This window comes from Zingiber officinale, chromosome 7B, assembly GCF_018446385.1.
Source record: "Zingiber officinale cultivar Zhangliang chromosome 7B, Zo_v1.1, whole genome shotgun sequence".
In the NCBI taxonomy this organism is placed as follows: domain Eukaryota; kingdom Viridiplantae; phylum Streptophyta; class Magnoliopsida; order Zingiberales; family Zingiberaceae; genus Zingiber; species Zingiber officinale.
In genome coordinates this window covers 22,877,090-22,885,383 of record NC_055999.1, presented here as the reverse complement: position 1 = coordinate 22,885,383, position 8,294 = coordinate 22,877,090, and the positions used below count along the sequence as shown (strand labels likewise).

General features: G+C 49.6%; 1 pseudogene; it reads left to right on the top strand.

Moving 5' to 3' along the window:
- The first annotated feature begins 1,385 nt into the window (after positions 1–1,385).
- The window catches only part of LOC122004244, a 61,532-nt pseudogene continuing 54,623 nt past the window's right edge, over positions 1,386–8,294 (top strand).

The following is an 8,294-nucleotide window of genomic DNA, read 5'->3' as shown; positions in this document are numbered from 1 at the left end:
GCACACGGCCTTCTTGGATATGGGAGCAACCACCACCGACTAGACAAAACCTTTTATAGAAATCTAATATTTAATTTCCTAAAATAACTTTAGGTTAACCAAAAAGAACAATCAAATCACAAGGAACAGACAAAACAAAAGAACACAACCTCGAAAAACATATTCGAAATTCTAGAACGTAAGCCTCTTGTATTTGGTATTATTTCCATAAATAACTAGCATGATGCGGAAAGAAAAATTACTAGTTATACCTTATAGAAAAACCTCTTGATCTTCTACCGTATTCCTCTTCTAACCTCGGACGTTGTGTGGGCAACGATCTTCCGAGATGAGAAACCACCAACCACCTTCTTCTCCTCCTAGCTAGGTTCGGCCATAAAAAAGAAGCTTCACCAAGGACGAAGAATAAAACACCAACCAAGCTACAAGCTTTCTCTCCTTCTTCTTCTTCTTCTCCAAGTAGTATCCGACCACCACAAGAACCCCAAGCAAGAGATAGGTTTCGGCCACCACAAAAGAGGAAGAAAGGAAGAGGATGGTCGGCCACAATAATTTTCTTCAAGGATGAAGAATTTCGGCCACCACCAATGCTCCAAGGGATGCTAGAGACGAGACTTGCTTTCTCTCCTTCTTCTCCTTCCTTGATCCGGCCACAAACAAAAGCTCCACCAAGAAGATAGGTTTCGGCCAACAAGAGGAGAAGAGAGAAAGGGAAGGGCCGGCCACCACACCAAGGAAAAAAGGGAGGAAAAATAATAGAGGTTGTTACCAAGAAGGCACCCTCACCTCTTCTTTTATATTCCTTGGCCTAGGCAAATTAGGAAATTTAATTACAAAATTTCCTTAATTCTTTTGCCATGTAAATAAAAATTATGTTAATTAAAACAATTTTCTTCTTTTAAAAACAATGGCCGGCCACTTTAAAAAAACAAAACAAGGAGAGTTTTAATTAATTAAAACTTCCTAATTTGTCTCCAGAAATTTTATAAAAAATTTCTCCAATAATTTTTATCCCTTTTATGATTGGTTTATAAAAAGAAATTTCTATAATTTTAATTTTTCAACATGTGAATAATTTATAAAGAAGAGAAATAAAATATCCTTTCTAATCTACAAATAAGGAAAGAGATTTAATCTCTTTCTTTAATCTTTTGTAGAGACTTATAAAAGAGATATTTTAATTTTTAATCTCTTCAATAAATTATATCTTTCACATAAGAAAATTTTAAAATTAAAATTCTTTTTAAATTAAATAGGGCCGGCCACCTAAGCTTGGGTTCAAGCTAGGGTCGGCCACCCATGAACCAATGGTTTGGCCGGCCCTAGCTTGATCCTCAAATAAATGTTTATTTCTAGATAAATGTTTATACCAAAAGCTGTCCTCGATGTCCAACCCGGCCTCCGATCCCTCGGCGTCCGCTCACACGACTCCGGGCCAGCGCCGCACTATTAAGGCCACCCTGCACCTCCCCACTGAGACGTTTATGGCCGAGTCAGATCAGCCGACGACTCCTGAACACATGATCACTATCAAGGGGCCCCTTGCTGAGATGTGGGTGGACGCCTGAGCCCGTGTTGCCATGATACCGCTCGACAAACTGGCTGACAGCCATATGCAGCAGTCCACAGGGGTAAGCCTCATTTCTGCTCTTTTATGTAGTCTTCCCGGTCAGCGTTTTAACACTTCTGTGTACATCAAAGATGGGTGGAAAACATCGCTGTCGCCAACCGCTTGCCCATGGTGGAGGAGGAGCTGAAGAGACTGAAGAGTCCGGGCGGCCCGTCTTCTTCTCAGGGCCATTCCTATGCCGAGCTGCAAAAGGAGCTGGCCAAGACCAAGGAGCAGCTAGAGGCCGAGCGGAAGAAGACGGCCGACCAGGCATACATTCTTGACCAGCTTGAAAAGTAGGTCAAAACTTATGACCGCAAGATAGAACTAGCAACCACTCGGAAGAATACCGCTATCTCCAATTTGGAAGCGAAGAATGTGGAGGCCCGCGCCCTAGAACAGTGGGTAAAGGAGTTGGCGGATCTGCTGGACCGCGAAAAGAAGGGTCGCTCGGTCGAGGCGACGGCTCTCAAGGACGATTTGAAGGCCTTGCAGGAGACTCTTGATGCTTCCCGCACCGCCTTCAAGGAGTACCAGGAGGCAGAACCAGGCCGTGTCGCCACCTTGAGGCAGAAGTACATCTGCTCGGCGGAATTTGTTGAGAAGGTCTGCGATCGGATGGTCATTGCCTTCGAGTTGGCCATCACCGCCACGACGGACTATCTGAAGTCCAAGGGTCAGCTCCCTGAATCCGTGGTCATCCCTGCTACGGAGCATGCGGTGCTTCTCACCACCATTCCGAAGCATGTTTTCGATTATCTTGAATGAAGTGTTTTCTGTACTCCACCCGATCGGCGAACTTATAACTGTAATTTTGGAATGCCAATTTTTGCTCTGTTATCTTGAATGAAGTGTTTCTTATAACTGCACCGCTCGGTCGAATGACCTTCATTCCGCATGGAACTTCTGTTAGTTTTTTGTTGAAGTGTTTTTCTCAACTGCGCCGTTTAGTCGAACGACCTTCCATTCCGTTAGCTTTTCGCTGGTCGGCGCAAGTAGGCGCACGCCATTTTTTATTCTTGTCCTTAGGATCAAGGCTCGCTGATCATCGGCCCTAGACGTTGGGCCTTAGTATATCTGCGCGACGCTGTCCCGTCTGGGAGGTTTATAGTCGCCGGTTCAACTCTAGAGTTTAACGTCGTCACTCGACGGTCTTCCGACCGGGGGTTTATAGTCGTCGGTCCGACTTTAGAGTTTAACGTCGCCGCTCGACGGTCTTCGGACGGGGGGTTTATAGTCGTCGGTCCGACTCTAGAGTTTAACGTCACCGCTCGACGGTCTTCGGGCCGGGGGGTTTATAGTCACCGGTTCGACTCTAGAGTTTAACGTCGTCGCTCGACGGTCTTCGGGTCGAGGGTTTATAGTCGCCGGTCCGACTCTAGAGTTTAACGTCGCCGCTCGACGATCTTCGGGCCGGGGGGTTTATAGTCGCCGGTCCGACTCTAGAGTTTAACGTCGTCGCTCGACGGTCTTCCGACCGGGGGTTTATAGTCGCCGGTCCGACTCTAGAGTTTAACGTCGCCGCTCGACGGTCTTCGGGCCGGGGGGTTTATAGTCGCCGGTCCGACTCTAGAGTTTAACGTCGCCGCTCGACGGTCTTCGGGCCGGGGGGTTTATAGTCGCCGGTTCTACTCTAGAGTTTAACGTCACTACTCGACGGTCTTCGGACCAGGGGGTTTATAGTCGCCGGTTCGACTCTAGAGTTTAACGTCGCTGCTCGACGGTCTTCGGGTCGGGGGGTTTATAGTCGCCGGTTCGACTCTAGAGTTTAACATCGCTGCTCGACGGTCTTCGGGCCGGGGAGTTTATAGTCGCCGGTTCGACTCTAGAGTTTAACGTCATCGCTCGACGGTCTTCATGGAGTTTTGCCATTCGGCGACAAATGCTCATATCCTTTGTCTTTTTTAATTTTTTACTCCTGCAGCCAAAGGATACAGACGAACAAGGCATACATGAGATAAACTACACCGGCGCACCTTTTACCCCGCTCGGTACGGCTGGAGATGGTTTGAGCTCCACGGTCGTTCTAGCCGTCGTCCGTCCTCATCTTCCAGATAGTATGCACCCGATCGAAGCTTCTCGACGACTCTGAAGGGCCCCGCCCAGGGAGCTGCCATCTTACTTACATCTCTGACCGGCTTCACCTTCTTCCATACTAGGTCGCCGACCTGGAATGCTCTGGGAATTACACGTCTGTTGTAATTCTGCTTCATTCTTTGCTGGTACGCCATCAGCCGAACGGCTGCTTTAGCTCGTGTTTTGTCAACTAGGTCCAACTCCAGCTGTCTTCGCTCGGCGTTGTCCCCATCGTAGTTCCGGATCCGATCAGACTTGACTCCGATCTCGATTGGGACGACCGCCTCGCCCCCATATACCAAGTGGAACGGTGTTACCCCCGTTCCTCTTTTGGGGTTGTGCGAATGGCCCATAGCACGCCGGGTAGCTCGTCCACTCAGCTTCCTCCCATGTGATCGAGCCGAACCCGAAGTATTCGCAGGATCTCCCAATTGGCTACTTCGGCTTGACCATTGCTCTGAGGATACGCCACGGAAGTGAAGTGTTATTCGATGTCGTATTCTTTGCACCATTCTCCGAGCTCCTGACCAACGAATTACCGCCCGTTATCCGAAATGAGCCGACGAGGAATGCCAAACTGACAAATTATATGCTGCCAGATGAACTTTTTGACCATCTGCTCGGTTATTTTGGCCAGTGGTTCGGCTTCGACCCACTTGGAGAAATAGTCGACCGCCACTAATAAAAACTTTTGTTGCCCGGTCGCCATAGGAAAAGGCCCCACTGAATCCATACCCCACTGGTCGAATGGGCAGGACACAGTAGACGCCTTCATCTTCTCCGTTGGCCTATGGGAGAAGCTGTGGAACCTCTGACAGGAAAGACAGGTAGCGACGGTCCGAGCGGCGTCTTCCTGTAGAGTTGGCCAGAAGTATCCGGCTAGCAGGATCTTCCTAGCCAACGATCGCCCACCCGGATGGCCTCCGCAGGATCCTTGATGTACTTCCTGGAGAATATATTCTGCGTCTTCCGAGCTGACACATTTCAGCAGCGGGCGGGAGAACGCCTTTTTGTAAAGTTGGTCCCCAATGAGTGTGAGCTGGCCGTCTCTCCTCCTCAGTAGCTGGGCTTCCTCCCGATCGGACGGCGTGGCCTCCGAACGTAAAAATTCTATAATGGTTGTTCTCCAATCGCTCGGGAATATGAGGCCTTCCATCCGGTCAATGTGCGCCACTAAGGACACCTGCTCAATTGGTTGTTGGATGACGATCGGTGATATTGAGCTAGCGAGCTTGGCTAATTCATCCGCTGACTGGTTCTCGGCTCGGGGGATCTTCTGTATAACAACCTCGGTGAAGTTAGTTCTGAGCTTTTCAAAGGCCTCCACGTAAAGTCGGAGCCTTGCGCTGTTTATCTCGAAGGACCCCGAGAGTTGCTGAGCGGCCAACTGGGAGTCAGAGTACAGTATCACCCGGTGGGCTCCCACATGTTGCGCGGCCTGTAGGCCGGCTATGAGGGCCTCATATTCCGCCTCGTTATTTGCCGCCCGATAATCTAGACGGACGAATAGGTGCATCCGCTCCTCTTTAGGAGAAAGTAGTAAAATACCTATTCTGCTCCCGAGCCGAGTGGACGATCCGTCCACGAATACTTTCCACAAAGCTTCGGGCTCGGGATTCTGTACCTCAATTACAAAATCTGCCAAGTACTGCGCCTTGATCGCCGAGCGGGGTTGATATTGGATGTCGAATTCACTGAGCTCTATTGTCCACTTAATGAGCCGTCCGGACACCTCAGGGTTTAGGAGTACTCTTCCCAGCGGGCTGTTTGTCATAACGATGATAGTATGCGCCAAGAAATCCGGACGGAGCCTCTGTGCGGCCAGGACTAGGGCAGACGCGAGCTTCTCAAGACCAGTATAGCGGGACTCAGCATCTTTTAAGATATGGCTCAAGAAATACACTGGCTGCTCCTCTCCACCTCCCTTTACCAGTGCCGAGCCGACAGCATGCTCGGTTGATGACAGGTATATACGGAGTGGCTCACCCACGTTTGGTTTAGCCAGTATAGGTAGTGAGTTAAGATAGGCTTTTAGCTCTTCGAATGCCCGATCACACTCCTGATCCCACTGGAACTTGGTGGCCCGGCGCAGGATCTTGAAAAATGGCAAGCTCCGGTCGGCTATCTTAGAGATGAATCTTGACAACGTCGTTATCCCGCCAGTGAGGCGTTGCACTTCCCTCAGATTCTTGGGAGGCGGCATGTCTTGCAATGCTTTCACCTTGCTAGGGTTTGCCTCTATGCCCCGCTCGGTCACGATATATCCCAAGAAGCGCCCGCCTTTTACTCCGAACAGACATTTTTGGGGGTTCAACTTGACTCCATACCTCCTCAGTGTTCGGAAGGTTTCCTCTATGTCTGTACAAAGATCGGCCGCTCGGAGTGACTTGATTAGTATATCATCCACGTAGACTTCCAGGTTGCGCCCGATCTACTCCCGGAATACTTTGTTCATCAGTCGTTGGTAGGTAGCCCCAGCGTTCTTGAGTTCGAACGGCATCACGTTGTAGCAGTAGGTGTCGTCCGCAGTAACGAAGCTCACTTTATCCTGATCCTCCTGAGCGAGCGACACTTGGTGGTAGCCCTGGTAGGCATCCAGCATGCATATCAGCTCGCACCCCGAGGTAGAGTCTACCAGCTGATCGATCCGGGGCAGAGGGTAAAAATCCTTTGGGCATGCCTTGTTTAGATCCTGGAAGTCGATGCAGACTCTCCATTTGTTGCCTGGCTTGGAGACCAGCACCACATTGCCGAGCCAGCTCGGGAATTGCACCTCCCGTATGTGGCCGACCTCCAGCAGTTTCTCAACTTCAGCTCGAATAATTACATTTTGTTCAGCGCTGAAGTCCCTCTTCCTCTGCTTCACCGGCCGAGCGTCTGGTCGGACGTGGAGTTCATGCTGCGCTACGCTCGGCGAGACCCCCGGCAGTTCATGAGTTGACCAAGCAAAGACATCGCAGTTTCGCTGGAGACATCCGATCAGCTCCTCCTTCTGGCCTGCCTCCAGGTCGGATGCTATGAAGGTCGTGGCCTCCGGTCGGGTAGGGTGGATCTGTACCTCCTCCTTTTCTTCATAACCTAGAGAAGGTGGCTTTTCGGTTATAGCGTTTACCTCGACTCGTGGCACTTTCCGAGCGGATTTAGCCTTGGCTCGGACCATCTCTACGTAGCATCGCCGGGCTGCCAGTTGATCCCCTCGGACTTCTCCAACTTGGTCTTCTACTGGAAACTTGATTTTTCTGGCAGAAGGTGGAGACGGCCGCTCGGAACTCGTTGAGGGTCGGTCGCCCCAAGATCACATTGTACGCGGAGGGAGCGTTGACTACGATGAAGTTAGAAGTCCGCGTTCTTCTGAACGGCTCCTCTCCTAGCGAAATAGCCAACCGGACCTGTCCGACCAGCAAAACTTCATTACCGGTGAACTCGTAGAGGGGGGTTGTCATCGGCAGCAACTCGGCTCTGTCGATTTGCAATTGGTCGAAGGCCTTCTGGAAGATTATGTTGACCGAGCTGCCTGTATCAATAAAGATGCGGTGAATGGTGTAGTTAGCTATTACCGCTCGGATGATGAGGGTGTCATCATGTGGGACTTCGACTCTCTCGAGGTCCCTAGGCCCAAAGTTGATCTCGGGCTCATTCGTCTGCTCCTGACTGCAGTCAACTGCATGGATCGTGAGCTACCTTGCATGCGCCTTGCGTGCCCTGTTGGAGTCGCCTCCGGTCGGTCCTCCGGCGATGATGTTGATTTCACCCCTCGACGCATTGCCTCTATTCTCCTCCTCCCGAGCGGATGGTCGGGGTTGTTCATGCGATGCCCGAGGAATGGCCCTGTGTTGCTGGTTATGCTGCCGCTCGGGAGATCTCCTTTCTGTACGTCGGCCAGGACTTTGGTGCTGACGTCGTCGATTCGGCGAAGGTTATCGACGATGATAGCTCCTTGGTGTAGGATGAGTGATTGGGGGGAGGCTCCGATAGTCGCGGGTGTTGTGAGTGTTGGTTGCTACTCGGAAAACCTATAGGTTCCACTGTACAAAAATTTTGTACTAAGGTCTGAACCTTTTCCTAGCTATCATGTGTTCTTTTAAATTAAATTTTGGATCGCCTGCGGAACTTAACACGTTTGATCCAAAACTTAATCTATTTGTTCTTTTAGGTTTTGACTTGGATCTCCTGCGGAACTTAACACGTTCGACCCAAGTCTCCTTAAGTTATTAATTCCATTAAATATTAATTTCCATAAAAGGTTCCCAGTACTGACGTGGCGAGGCACATGGCCTTCTTGGATATGGGAGCAACCACCACCGACTAGACAAAACCTTTAATAGAAAGCTAATATTTAATTTCCTAAAATAACTTTAGGTTAACCAAAAAGAACAATCAAATCACAAGGAAAAGAAAGAAACAAAAGAACACAACTTCGAAAAACATATTCGAAATTCTAGAACGTAAGCCTCTTGTATTTGGTATTATTTCCATAAATAACTAGCATGATGCGGAAAAGGAAAAACTACTAGTTATACCTTCTAGAAAGACCTCTTGATCTTCTACCGTATTCCTCTTCTAACCTCGAACGTTGTGTGGGCAACGATCTTCCGAGACGAGAAACCAC